Genomic DNA, 15,950 nt, shown 5'->3' with positions numbered 1-15,950 from the left:
CTTCTCCAACACCACCGTTCAAAAGCATCAATTCTTTGGCGCTCAGCCTTCTTCACAGTCCAACTCTCACATCCATACATGACCACAGGAAAAACCATAGCCTTGACTAGATGGACCTTAGTCGGCAAAGTAATGTCTCTGCTTTTGAATATGCTATCTAGGTTGGTCATAACTTTTCTTCCAAGGAGTAAGCGTCTTTTAATTTCATGGCTGCAGTCACCATCTGCAGTGATTTTGGAGCCCCCCCCCCCCCCAAAAAAAATAATAAAACGAAAAACTTGTTCTTTGAGAAGGTAAACAAAATTGACAAACCTTTAGCTAGACTCATCAAGAAAAAAAGAGAGAAGAATCAAGTCAACAAAATTAGAAATGAAAAAGGAGAGGTTACAACAGACAATGAAGAAATTCAAAGGATTATAAGAGACTATTATGAATAACTATACGACAATAAAATGGATAACCTGGAAGAAACAGATGGATTCTTAAAAAAGTCCAATCTTCCAAGGCTGAACCAGGAAGAAATAGAAATTATGAACAACCCAATTACAAGTACTGAAATTGAAGCTGTGATCAAAAACCTCCCAAAAAACAAAAGCCCAGGATTGGATGGCTTCACAAGAGAATTCTATCAAACATTTAGAGAAGAGCTAGTGCCTATCCTTCTAAAACGCTTCCAAAAATTTGCAGAGGAAAGAACACTTCCAAACTCATTCCACAAGGCCACCCTCACCAAAAGCAGACAAATACAACACACAAAAAGAAAACTACAGGCCAATATCACCGATGAACGTAGATACAAAAATCCTCAACAAAATTTTACCAAACAGAATTCAGCAACACATCAAAAGGCTCATACTCCGTGATCAAGTTGGGTTTATTCCAGGGATGCAAGGATTCTTCAATATACACAAATCAATCAATGTGATACACCATATTAACAAATTGAAAGATAAAAACTATGTGATAATCTCAATAGATGCAGAAAAAGCCTTTGACAAATTCAGCACCAATTTATGATTAAAACTCTTCAAAAAATGGGCATAGAAGGAACCTACCTCAACATAGTAAAGGCCATATATGATAAGCCTACAGTAAACATTATTCTCAATGGTGAAAAAGTGAAAGCATTTCTGCTAAGATTAGGAACAAGACAAGGGTGTCCACTTTTACCACTATTATTCAACATAGTTCTGTAAGTCCTAGCTACAGCAATCAGAGAAGAAAAAGAAATAAAAGGAATCCAGATCAGAAAAGAAGTAAAGCTCTCACTGTTTGCAGATGATGTGATACTGTACATAGAAAACCCTAAAGATAGTATCAGAAAATTATTGGAGCTAATCAGTGAATTTAGCAAAGTTACAGGAAAATCAATACACAGAAATCACTTGCACTTCTATATACTAACAATGAAAAATCAGAAAGAGAAATTAAGGAGTCAATCCCATTTACCATTGTAACAAAAAGAATTAAATATTAAGGAATAAACTTACCTAAGGAGACAAAAGAACTGTACACAGAAAATTATAAGACACTAATGAAAGAAATCAAAGATGACATAAACAGATGGAGAGATATTCCATGTTCCTGGGCAGGAAGAATCAATATTGTGAAAATGACTATACTACCAAATGTAACCTACAAATTCAATGCAATCCCTATCAAATTACCAGTAGCATTTTTCACAGAACTAGAACAAAAAATTTCACAATTCATATGGAAACACAAAAGACCCAGAATAGCCAGAGCAGTCCTGAGAAAGAAGAATGGAGCTGGAGGAATCAACCTTCCTGACTTCAGATCATACTACAAAGCTGCAGTCATCAAGACAGTATGGTACTGGCACAAAAACAGAAATGTAGACCAACGGAACAAGATAGAAAGCCCAGAGATAAACCCAGGCACCTATGGTTACCTTATTTTTGACAAAGGAGGCAAGAATATACAATGGGGCAAAGACAGCCTCTTCGATAAATGGTGCTGGGAAAACTGGACAACTACATATAAAAGAATGAAATTAGAACACTTTCTAACACCATACACAGAAATAAACTCAAAATGGATTAAAGACCTAAATGTAAGACTGGAAATTATAAAACTCTTAGAGGAAAACATAGGCAGAACACTCGACATAAAGCAAAATCCTCTATGACTCACCTCCTAGAGTAACAGAAATAAAAACAAAAGTAAACAAGTGGGACCTGATTAAACCTAAAAGCTTTTTCACAGCAAGGGAAACTACAAGCAAGGTGAGAAGACAACCCTCAGAATGAGAGAAAATAATAGCAAATGAAACAACTGACAGAGAATTAATTTCCAAAATATACAAGCAGCTCATACAACTCAATGCCAGAAAAACAAACAACACAATCAAAAACTGGGAAAAAGACCTAAACAGACATTTCTCCTAGGAAGACGTACAGATGGCTAACAAACACATGAAAAGATGCTCAATATCACTCATTATTAGAGAAATGTAAATCAAAACTACAAAGAGAGATCACCTCATGCCGGTCAGAATGGCCATCATCAAAAAGTCTACAAACAATTAATGCTGGAGAGGGTGCAGAGAAGAGGGAATGCTCTTGCACTGTTTGTGGGAATGTAAACTGATACAGCCACTATGGAAGACAGTTTGGAGATCCTTTAAAAAACTAGGAATAAAACCACCATCAGTTCAGTTCAGTTCAGTTCAGTCACTCAGTCGTGTCCGACTCTTTGTGACCCCATGAATCGCAGCACGCCAGGCTGCCCTGTCCATCACCAACTCCCAGAGTTCACTCAGACTCATGTCCATCGAGTCTGTGATGCCATCCAGCCATCTCATCCTCTGTCATCCCCTTCTCCTCCTGCCCCCAATCCCTCCCAGCATCAGAGTCTTTTCCAATGAGTCAACTCTTCGCATGAGGTGGCCAAAGTACTGGAGTTTCAGCTTGAGCATCGTTCCTTCCATAGAAATCCCAGGGCTGATCTCCTTCAGAATGGACTGGTTGGATCTCCTTGCAGTCCAAGGGACTCTCAAGAGTCTTCTCCAACACCACAGTTCAAAACCATCAATTCTTTGGCACTCAGCCTTCTTCACAGTCCAACTCTCACATCCATACATGACCACAGGAAAAACCATAGCCTTGACTAGACGGACCTTTGTTGGCAAAGTAATGTCTCTGCTTTTGAATATATGATCCAGCAATCCCACTCCTATGCATATACCCTGAGGAAATCAAAATTGAAGAAGGCACATGTATCCCATTGTTCATTGCAGCACTATTTACAATAGCTAGAACATGAAAGCAGCCTAGATGTCCACTGACAGATGAATGGATAAAGAAGTTGTGGTACATATACACAACAGAATATTACTCAGCCAAAAAAAGGAATGCATTTGAGTCAGTTCTAATGAGGTGAATGAATCTAGAACCTATTATACAGAGAGAAGTGAGTCAGAAAGAGAAAAATAAATACCGTATTCTAATGCATATATACGGATTCTAGAAAAATGGTCCTGAAGAATTTATTTATAGAGTAGCAATGAAGAAACAGACATAGAGAATAGACTTATGGACATGAGGAGAGGGGAGCAGAGGGTGAGATGTATGGAAAGAGTAACACGGAAACTTACATTACCATATGTAAAATAGATAGCCAGAGAGAATTTGCTGTATGGCTCAGGAAACTCAAACAGGGGCTCTGGATCATCCCAGAGGGGTGGAATGGGGAGGCAGATGGGAGGGATGTTCAAAAGAGAGGGGATATATGTATACCTATGGTTGATTCATGTTGAGGTTTGACAGAAAGCAACAAAATTCTGTAAAACAATTATCCTTCAATAAAAAATATATTTAAAAAAGAGAACTGGGTTTTGGCAGTGGAAGGGAATGTGACTGGGACAGAAGATTAACTTTTCTGCATATTCAGACAACCAAAGGATGTCAGGTATGCAGTTTTATACTTTTCTGGTGCTCAGAGGGGAGGTGTGGCCTAGAGATAGAGATTTGGAAGTTACTTGCCTGGAGGTGACCATGATGCCTGCGGTGTTGCTGAGACTGTGCCTGTAGAGCATGTAGAGAAAGAAGGGAAGAGAGTTTGTGAAAGTCGTTCAGTTGTATCCGACTCTTTGCGACTCCATGGACTATACAGTCCATGGAATTCTCCAGGCCACAATACTGGAGTGGGTAGCCTTTCCCTTCTCCAGGGGATCTACCCAACCCAGGGATTGAACTCAGGTTTCCTGCATTGCAGGTGGACTCTTTACCAGCTGAGCCACCAGGGAAGCCCGAGAATACTGGAGTGCGTAGCCTATCCCTTCTCCAGCAGGTCTTCCCGACCCAGGAATCGAACTGGGATCTGCTGCATTGCTGGCTGATTCTTTTCCAACTGAGCTACCAAGGAAGCTACCAGGGAATAGAGAGAAAGGAAGAGTTTAGATTGACCTTAAAAACGCTTCCTTTCAATAGAATTATAGACTATTTTGTGACTATGCTTTGACCACTAACACAGACTTAGAGGTAGTTTGGTGCTTTAATATAAATCACAAGTGTTTATAAGGAAGGCTGTATTGCACAGTGGATAAAACACCATTCTCTTGATGGAGGGCTTGTGTCTAGGACTCCAGTTCCAGCTATTTGACTAGAGGCTAGACTAATCTTTTTCCTTTTCTCATGTAAAAAAATGAGGATAATGTTGTGTGTTTTTTTTTTTTCCTACTGTGCATGGTGTGTAGTTCACGTGAGGGTCAAGTGAGATAATGTATATGAAAGTGCTTTGCAAATTGTCATTTCCATAATAGATTACAAGGTTGCCTAGTAGCAATGTGTTCAAATTCATTTCAGCCTTGAAGCAAAATTTATATTTTTTCAGCCTGTACTGGGCTGGGGCTTCCCAGGTGGCACTAGTGGTAAAGAACCTGCCTGCCAGTGCAGAAGAAGTAAGAGACTTGGGTTCGATTCCTGGGTCTGGAAGAACCCCTGGAGGAGGGCATGGCAACCCACTCCAGTATTCTTGCCTGGAAAACCCCATGTATAGAGAAGCCTGGCAGGCTGCAGTCCATAGGGTTGCACAGAGTCGGACATGACTGAAGTGACTTAGCACACATCTTGGGCTGACTTGAAGCAAAAGAATGGCTTGATTTTAAAAAAAATTTTTATTAAGGTATTTTTGAATTATGTGTTAATTACTACTGTACAGCAAAGTGACTCAGTTATACATACATACATACATATATATATGAAGGTGAAGGTGAAGTCTCTCAGTCGTGTCCGACTCTTTGCGACCCCGTGGACTGTAGCCTACCAGGCTCCTCCGTCCATGGGATTCTCCAGGCAAGAATACTGGAGTGGGTTGCCATTTCCTTCTCCAGGGGATCTTCCCGACCCAGGAATTGAACCTAGGTCTCCCGCATTGGAGGCAGATGCTTTAACCTCTGAGCCACCAGGGAAGCCCACATATATATATACATATATATACATACACATATACATACACACACATTCTTTTTCATATTCTTTTCCATTATGATTTATCACAGGGTATTGAATATAGTGCCCCATGCTATACAGTTGGACGAATTGCTTAATTTTTAAAGAGTATCTCTCAAATATTTCAACATTTGATTTTATCTGAAGCCATTGTGCTCTTTTGTACAGAACAATAGACAAAGTGATGAGGGCCCGATGATCTGATATACCTCAAAGACATACAGAGCCAGACAGGATCCAGAGGACACCTAAACCGATCCAGGGGGTCAAGAGAGTCCTTTGTGAGGGATGATAAAAGAATTAGGGCTTTTCATCCTGGGAAGACCCAGGCTGAGAGGGGAATATAATTGAAGTTTGTAAAATAATGAAAATCATAGGATAAAAATATGAACTTATGAAATCCCAGAGCACAAGAACTAGGGGCAACTTTATCATTTTAAAGAAATAATTTTAGGGCGAAGTAAAAATAGCACTTCCTTCCACAGAAATAGTGAGTAAATGGAACTTCATACTCTAAAGGTTGGCCAGGACCAAACCAACTAGTATAAGAGAAAGACATATTATTGGAGGGTAGAGTCATAGGAGATTATAAAGTGAAATTAAAACCATTGGGTAAATCTTTCTAATCTTGGAGGATGACAACATGGAGACTGACCATTAAGCTTTCCTGTCCCTATCTGGCATTTGGTCCAAATCAGGGTTCCTGAGGGAATATGCCAGAAAGGACAGAGCACAGACTGAGTTCAGAGGGCATGGCTGCAAGTTTTACCTTCTTGATCTTAGGGACTTACTTCTTTATAACGTACCCTGGTTTCCCCAAGTGGGGGAAAAAAGGTAATGTCAGCACTAAAACCTGCCTAACTATTGTGAGAGATTCAAATGAAGGCCTTTTTCTGGAAGTGTTTGTTTATTTATTTTAAAATATTTATCTATTTGACTGTCAGGTCTTAGTCACAGTATGCAGAATCTTCTTTGTGGTCCATGGACTCTCTAGTTTGGACATGTGGGCTCTCTAGCTGTGGCATGACAGTTCTGGGGCAACTTGGTTCTAGTGTGTGCAGGCTCAATAGTTGTGGTGCGTGCGTGGGCTCAGTTGCTCTGCAGCATGTGGGATCTTAGTTCCTTGATCCGGGATCAAACCTGCATCTCCTGCATTGCAAGGTGGATTCTTAACCACTGGACCACTAGGGAGGTCCCTGGAAGTGGTTTATAATTGATAAGCAGATGTTATCTATACGAAGTTAAGAACTTCTGCTTTTATTGTAGCGTTTCTAGTTTTCTGTCCACTGGGTGGGTTGACCTTCATCTTGCCTTGCCTGATCCTGGTTGGCCTCCTTGGGAAGCAGTATTTCTCAGTTCAGAGCAAAGGAAAGGACTGAGGGCTGGGAACAATCCCGCATCCTCTCGGGAGGTGGAGAGAATGCAGATATATCTTCTCTCATCCCCCTTTCCTCCCTGGGAAGATGTGAAAGTAAAAGCTAAGGAGAAATTTGCAAGCATCTCTTCTCCTTTATATGTTTTGAGTGATAAAATGTCACCTAAAAAGCCAGTCTCTGGATAGCTTTGAGGGTTCTTCTGAATCTTGGGAAAACTACAAAAGGCCAATATAGGGGCCAGATGAGAAAAACCACAGGGACTGGTTTCTCATGGTTTCCTGTAGGTTTAGGATTTAACGGAGAGAGAAAAATTAGGACTCAAATTTCCTTTAAAGATGGTCATTGCAGTTCACTATGGCCGGAAAGCTGATGGACATCTGGAGGGAGAGAGCACGTCTGGAGGGTCATCTGAATTTTGGGTGTGTCCCTTGGGAATCTGACTTAGAGCAGGTAAGGCAACAGCAGGAAGATACACTGATAACAAATAACTTACCTCCTCCATGGCAAATCTGGACTGCTTCACCAGGCTTCCAAGCACTCCACCATCCACCCTCCCCTGACCTCATTTCCCATGAGGTATAGTGGGAAGGGAATGGCCCATGAGTCAGGCAGCCCTAGATTTGAGTTTTGGCTTCACCACGAATTATCTGAGTGTGCCTTAGTCTCCAATTCATAAAACGGTGATAATAGAAACTCCACTTATCTCTAAGTTGCAGTGAGGAGCAAGTGAGATTATATTTGTGGCCCACTTAGCATGGTGCCTGGCACATCATAGTCCCTAAATCAATGTCAACTTTTGTCACTATCCAGTACCCTGGACTCTAAGGAAAGCAATGGCTGGAGACTGCAGCTGTGTGAAAGCAGGGGCCAGGATGCACTTTGCTCACTGTTGCGTCTGTGGTGCACACACAGTGCCCGAAGAAACACATCTTTTCACTCCAAGAGACTGTCATTCCCTTCAGTGCAAGCTGTGCCCATTCTGAGCTCAGCTGAAGTCTTGTTTGCTCAGTGAAACCAGCTTATATTGACCTTGCCCCCTGGTACCTCCCATGGCACACAATTCAGCTCTCAGGTAGCCAAGGATTTGCACAGTTGCCTTGTTGCCAGGTGGCTCGGGGTAAAGAATTCACCTGCCACTGCTAGAGGCACAAGAGTTGTGGATTCGATCCCTATGTTGGGAAGATCCCCTAGAGGAGGGCATGGCAACCCACTCTGGTATTCTTGCCTGGAAAATCCCATGGACAGAGGAGCCTGGTGGGCTACAGTCCAAGGGATTGCAAAGAGCTGGACATGACTGAGCAAGCATGCACTTGTATTGTATGTGGTAGTGTTATCTTTCAGTGATGTTCAGCATTTAGGGGGATAGAGACCCAGCCTGGGAGTAAATTCCTTAGACTCAGAACCTGCCTCTGATACTCTTTCCGCTGCATGGGACCCAGGGGTGGAAAGTGATCATGGTATCGCAGACCTGAGGGAAACTGTCCTTAGGTGCTCCTTTTGACGCATGTCACGGTGGGATGCTTTGCAGAAACCTCTCACTCTGAGATCCTGGGAAACAGAGTCTGTGGCACTTAGAGCTTCCTCATTCCTGGTTTCTTTGAGTTGAAGGGACAGCTGTGCAAAGGGTGTTATATTTTTGCTGATTTGTCTCAAAAAACACAAAGCAGCATTCAGAATATCTTTCTCATAAGACCAGCATTCACATATCAATTGGAGCCACTTTTGTAACAAAAGGTGATAGCTTAAAACATTCCCCTTCTTTTCCTTTTGTTCTGAAACTGCAAAAGCCAGTGGTAGAATCTGGGAACCAGGTCCACTGAGTTTCTCTCTCCCTTTCTTCTCTGAAGAAAGGTCAAGGGTCGTGTCTTTTTGAAGGGAGAGCAGGCATGGGGAAGTGACACCCACACCTGGATGCCTCCTGCTGTTAGTTTCTGCTCCAGTCTCCAAGTCCACTTTCTGATATAGATTCCAGGGCACCCTTCTCAGTTCTCATGGAGCCAGGGACCACTGTGACCCACATGGACCCCTCCCTGCAAGTCAGCGTCAATAACCTATTGAATAACTATTCAATAACCTGTTGAATAGTTCCCTTTTGACTTGAGCTTGTAACATTTCTTATTATTTTTTATTCATTTTTTTATCCTGTTCTTTTCTTTAAAGGTTATATTTTTAAGTTAAAAATAAGCACAAGGAGACCTTGTGATCCTCTTCTCACTGACCTAGATATTTTCAGTGCTGGAGGACTGACTGCAGCATCTCATCCGGGGATATGGGCTGGCTCTCAAAGAGCCAATTAGCTAAATGTAATAATAAAATATTAATCCTATTTCCGACACATACAGTCCTCTTCTTTTTTCCCTGTACCTATCCAACCTATTCATTCTTCAGTGTCTTGTAGAAAAGCCATGGACTTGAGGATAAAAGATTTGGTCAACTCCTGACTTGAAAGTTACAAACTGTCTGACCTTGGGTGAGTCATGACATGTCTGGGAACCTTGGTTTTCTTGCCTATGAAAGAGAAACATTGATCATCTCTCATGGAGTGAGAATCGGGGGCTTAGGGTCTGGCCTGGTGACTGGGGTACACAGAACAGCCTCCAAAGAAATACTTACCAAACTCCAGAAAGCCCCATTTGAGTAAGCCTGGAATCATTAATCCCTCCTGTTTTTGGGTTTCTGTGTTATTGAGTCTATCTGCACCATACACGTTAACAGTTAACTAACATTGACTTTAAAACGTGGCTCTGGTTTCTTCACACTCCCAGTTGGTGGATGGACAGGTTCTTTGCAGAGCTGCGCCGTGCATTTTTTTCCTCTTGTGCCATTGTTACAATAATAGGCACTTAATCCTTGATCACTGACTGATGGAGTACATTACTTTTTCAACTAAATTTCGGTTCTTAGCACAACGCAGGTTATTTTCCTCATCTTTATCGCTCCTTCACTGCTTGCTGCTAATAGTGAGGTAGCTGGAAGTCTTTGAGGCTTTCATTATCTTGTCACTTTGTAGCTTCTCATCAAATATATGCTCTATGTATATTCAAAGATACTGCTGACCTGCCATGAACACAAAACTGAATTGTTTATCCACTAGGAGGATGGGTTTTCCCCGAATCGCCTTTGTTTTCACACTTAGGCAGGGTTAAGGAGGGTCCATCGAGCTGGATGTGTGCCTGGTGAGGCTGCCCATTCCCCTGTTCTGACCCTGAGGTTTATAAAGAAGGCCTGAACCTGACCCTCTTAGGCGATGATAGGCGAGCAGTGAATTTAATAGAAGCCCCAGGAGCCTGTGCTCTTTGGATAAGAACACTATTCCAGCTGTAACATCACCTCCATGGATTGCCTCTTATGGGTTGAACTGTGTCCTTCTCCTCTCCCCAAAAGACATGTTGAACCCCTAGACCTTAAATGGAAATGGAGTCTTTATCAGTTCAGTTCAGTCGCTCAATTGTGCCTGACTCTTTGTGACCCGGTGAACTGCAGCACGCCAGGCTTCCCTGTCCATCACCAACTCCTGGAGCTTGCTTAAACTCATGTTCATCGAGTCAGTGATGCCATTCAACCATCTCATCTTCTGTCTTCCCTTTCTCCTCCCACCTTCAATCTTTCCCAGCATCAGTCTTTTCCAATGAATCAGTTTTTTGCATAAGGTGGCCAAAGTATTGGAGCTTCAGCTTCAGCATCAGTGAATATAGATGAATATTCAGAACTGATTTCCTTTAGGATTGACTGGTTTGATCCTCTTTCAGTCCAAGGGACTCTCAAGTGTCTTCTCCAGCACTACAGTTCAAAAGCATCAATTCTTTGGTGCTCAGCTTTCTTTATAGTCCAGCTCTCACATCCATACATGACTACTGGAAAAACCATAGCTTTGACTAGATGGACCTTTGCTGGCAAAGTAATGTTTCTGTTTTTTAATAGGCTGTCTAGATTTGTCAAAGCTTTTCTTCCAAGGAGCAAGCATCTTTTAATTTCATGGCTGCAGTCATCATCTGCAGTGATTTGGAGCCCAAGAAAATAAAGTCTGTCATAGATATAATCTTCTAGATATAGATATAATCAAGATGAGGTCATACTGGATTAGTGCATGTGTGCTAAGACGCTTCAGTCCTGTCTGACTCTTTGTGACTCCATGGACTATGGCCCACCAGGCTCCTATGTCCATGGAATTCTCCAGGCAAGAATACTGGAGTGGGTTGCTGTGCCCTCCTCCAGGGGATCTTCCTGACCCAGAGATCAAACCCTCATCTTTTATGTATCCTGCACTGGCAGGCAGGTTCTTTACCACTAGTGCCACCTGGGAAGCCCATACTGATTACAGTGGACTCTGATCCAGTGACTAGTATCTTTTAATTTATTTATTTAGAAATAATTTTTCTTTGTTTCTGGCCCTGCTGTGTGGCTTGTTTTCCAACTGGGGATTGAACCTGGGCTCTTGGCAGTGAAAGCACCTAACCTAACCACAGAACCACCGGCAAATTCCCCAGTGACTGATGTCTTTATAAGTAGGAAGGACTTGGACACACACAGAAGGAAGACAGTCATGTAAAGATGGAGTCAAACATTGGGGTAATGCAGCCGTAAGCCAAGGGATGCCAAGGATCGCTTGGAGTCATCAGAAGCAAGGATGAGGCAGGAAGGATTCCCCTGGTGGGGCCTTCAGAGGGAGCATGGTTCTGCTGATTTTCGACTTCCAGCTCCCATGGGAGAATAAGGTTCTGTTATTTGTAGTAATTTGTTATGGCAGCCCTAGGAAATGAATCCACTGCCTGAGAGTCTAAAGAAAATGCAAAAGAGAGGTTCTAATTAGAATCGATTACCCATCTTCCCTGAAAGGCGTTGGTACTAATCCATCATGCCTTCCCTCGTCATTACTTCAATGCAAGACTCCCAGGCCCCCTTCCTTACACATCTTTGTACATCTCCTTATTTGACTCCCATCCTCCTGACTCCCAAACCATCTCCTATGTCCTCAGCCTCTTCTCTGAATGTCCTATCACCTTTTTTGCTTGGATACCTGGCTCACTCTTGGGGATGAGGAGATACCCCTCAGGTGTCCCAGGACCTGATTATGGGATTGGTGTCTGCTTTGCTCCTCATGGCCACTCCCAGACCTATCTGAAAGACAGGCCCTTGAATCTCCAGAAACCTCCGCATTGTAGTCCTCTACCAACATGCCGTCACCCCCCTCATCCAGTGATGCTTCAACCCCTGCTGGCTCACTTCCACCCTCATCTGTCCTCACTCTTGGTGGATGGACCACTTAGATCAGTCAGCCCCAGTGCTGACTGCACTCTAAAATTATTCAAGAGGCTTAAAAAAAAAAAAGCACAGGCACCATTCCCCCTCCTCCCCGTCGATTGAACTGGAATCTTTGGGGGTTGGAGGTCTGTGTAGTTTTTAAGAGCTCCCGGTCATTCTAGTGTGCGAAGGTTTGAGACCATCAGTAGAGGTGATCCAAGTATTATTCTGGCTTCTTGGATCCTTAAACTTCCTTACTTTCAACAATCCTTTTTCCCCTCTCAGACACCCACTCAGTAACACTGGTGTTTGTCATTACTAGTACCTGTCCCCACTTAAAAATGTTGGTTTCTGGCATTTCACTGTGACTGCCCCTTCTTCACTTCCAGCTCGCCCCCTGTAGGACCCCAATTCCAACCATTCTCTGATCATGCCAGGTCCAGCAGGCCATCATCTCTACCTCTTTCCTCTTGTCTGTTATGCCCCCTGGCCTTGCCTTCCACCTCACCAATGTGAGTCCGTGGCCCAGCTCAACTCCGCTGCCTCTCCACCCTTCTGCTGCCCGCACCTGGCAGACCCCAGGATCTGATAGCCCTCTACTCACCTGTTCATGTCTGCGTCCAAGCACCAGCTCTCAGAAAGTGACTGAGCGAAAACACACAGCCCCGACTGGTCTTCATTTTACGAACACAGCACTCAAGTGGATTTGGCAGTGCTACCTCGTTTCCTTAGTTCATTCATTTCGCTTTTCTTTGAGAAGCTCTTTTACACCTTCCCTCTCGAGACCAGCTCATGGCAGGAGCCTTCTCACACCTCCAACAGGTCAGTCTTGTTCCTGCCTCATGACGTGTTAATTACAGTTCACGCTGTTTCCATTCTTTCTCCAGATCTTGCCTGGAGCACCCCTCACTGAACTGCCTCTCCTCAGCGAAGTGTTCTCTAACTCTTCTACCTAAAGGAGCCCATCTCAGCCCTGACTCTCTCTAGTCTCCATCACTTTCTTATTTTCCTTAGGGCACTGACTGTCGTCTGTTTTATTACATGATGGACTGATTTTTGTTTGCTTGTCTGCCTCCCTCATCAGCATGGAGGCTTCATGAAGACAGTTTGCTTCTGGTTTGCCTAGGTCATGGCTAGACCCCCAACACCGGGGACAGAGCCTGGCACACACTAAGCTCTCCAGTGACTGAAGACATGAATGAATGAACGAACAATAACAACAAAAGGATCCATGTTGTCTGTTTTTTTTATTTGGAAAAATTTTTATTGGCGTATATTTGGTTAACAATGCTGTGTTAGTTTCAGGTGTACAGCAAAGTGAATCAGTTACACATATACCCATATCACTCTTTTTTAGATTCTTTTCCCATATAGGTCATTACAGAATATTGCATACAGTTCCCTGTGTTATACAATAGGTTCTTATTATTTATCTATTTTATACGTAGTAGTGTATACATGTCAATCCCAACCTCCCAATTTAACCTCCCTGCCGCCCCCCCGCCCCCCCCCCCCCCCGGCCCCATCACCTGGTAACCATGTTTATTTTCTCCATCTCTGTGTTGTGTGTTTTTGAACTGCTGACTTGGGAGGCAGTATAAACAATGATGAAACATTTGTAGGCCTGGATTCAAAGTCTGGGTTATCCTTGCTGGCTGTGGGACTTTTGAGCAAACTGCTCATTCTCTGTGAGTTTCAGTTTTCTCATTTGTACAGAAAGGAGCAGAACTTCTCCATCAGTGGCACATGGAGACATGGGTATATGGGGAGAGTGGCATGCTGGGAGAGGCATGGGAGCTGCCTGTGCCTTCCTACATACCTCGTTCTGTGCGTCTCTCCTATCTGGCTATTACCAAGTTCACCCCCTTCCCCCCAAAAATCAAGGTAGATCATGGACCTAACTGTGAAAACTGAAACTGTGGAGCTTCTAGAAGAAAACATTGGAGAATATATTCATAACTTTGGGGCAGGCAAAGATTTCTTTCATGAGATCCCCAAAGCACTAACTTTAAAAGAAAGAAGAATTGATAAATTGGACTTTATCACAATTAAAAGTTTCTGCTTATTAAAAGACAGCTAAGAGGGAGGAGGGATAAATTAGGAGCTTGGAATTATATATATTTGTATATATCTGAATCACTTAGGTGTATACCAGAAACTAACACAACATAAGAAATCAACATAATAAATTATAACATAGTAAATCAGTTCAGTTCAGTTCAGTCACTCAGTCGTGTCTGACTCTTTGCGACCCCATGAATCGCAGCACGCCAGGCCTCCCTATCCATCACCAACTCCCGGAGTTCACTCAGACTCACATCCATCGAGTCAGTGATGCCATCCAGCCATCTCATCCTCGGTCGTCCCCTTCTCCTGCCCCCAATCCCTCCCAGCATCAGGGTCTTTCCCAATGAGTCAACTCTTTGCATCAGGTGGCCAAAGTACTGGAGTTTCAGCTTTAGCATCATTCCTTCCAAAGAAATCCCAGGGTTGATCTCCTTCAGAATGGACTGGTTGGATCTCCTTGCAGTCCAAGGGACTCTCAAGAGTCTTCTCCAACACCACAGTTCAAAAGCATCAATTCTTCAGCGCTCAGCTCACAGTTCAACTCTCACATCCATACATGACTACTGGAAAAACCATAGCCTTGACTAGACAGACCTTAGTCGGCAAAGTAATGTCTCTGCTTTTGAATATGTTATCTAGGTTGGTCATAAAATAAATACATAGTACATATACAACATAGTAAATCTCAACTAACACAACATAGTAAATCAACTATACTTCGATATAAAAAGACCTTAAAAAAAAAAAAGACAGTTAAATGAAAAGGCAAGCCATCGACTGGGAGAAAATATTCCTAATAAATATCTCTAACAAAGGACTCAGATCCAGAAGTAGAACTCCTATGAATCAATAATAAAAAGAAAAAAATAAAGCTTAAAATGGGCAAAAAAAAAAAAAAGAAAAAGAAAGAAAGAAAGAAGAGCAATAATAGGCACTACTCCTTAAGGCAGCTGCATGGATTGTGTAAAATTAGCCTAAATGCTTTTAGCTGTAATAATTTAATATCTATTCACAACAACCCCTGAGGGAGTTACTACTAACCCCGTTTTACAGATAAGAAAACTGAGACCCAGAGCTATTCAATGACTTACCTGATATCAATGGGGCTAGAGAGTGGCAGAGCCAGGACCTCAGCTTGGTAGTATGGCTTTAGAGCCCACACACATTGTATACTACCTCTGCTCAAAAACCCTTTGCTTTTTCTCTCCTGGGAAGTTTAAGATGTTTTCCCTTCTCATAACTTAGCCTTGGACATGAGTTTGAGCAAACTCCAGGAGATAGTGAAGGACAGGAGAGCCTGGTGGGCTGTAGTTCATGGGGTTCTGAAGACTCGGACATGACTTAGCGACTGAACAACAGCAACTTAGCCATATGGTGGGTTAACGCTGAGACTGGACTGTCGTTAGACGTAATTTAATTTAAGGGATGGAGCTTAAAATCCTTTCAAGAGGAAACATTTGTGCATATTGTGGTCTGCTGTCTGTTGCGGTTCACCAACATCTGAGTTAATTCCTTGAATCTGCTGGTGAAACTGTGAAGTAGGTGCCTATGAGAAAGCATGTATTTGGGAACATAGCAGTCATTGCATTTTCTCCTTTTTTTTCAGTTGTTCAGTTACATATACACAGGTCTATACCTTTTCAATTTACTGGAGATGTCTGAGCCAAGGAAAATGCTAGTTTGTGAAAATATGGGTATACTTTTTGCATCTTTTCCTAATGTGTCTCTTTTTAAGTGAGGAAAGTGTGTGGAAAATTAGATTGCCAGATTGTCTTTGGATCAGGGTCACAAGTCC

The sequence above is a fragment of the Budorcas taxicolor genome, chromosome 16 (genome assembly GCF_023091745.1).
Source record: "Budorcas taxicolor isolate Tak-1 chromosome 16, Takin1.1, whole genome shotgun sequence".
Lineage (NCBI taxonomy): Eukaryota > Metazoa > Chordata > Mammalia > Artiodactyla > Bovidae > Budorcas > Budorcas taxicolor.
Note: the sequence above shows the minus strand (reverse complement) of the source record.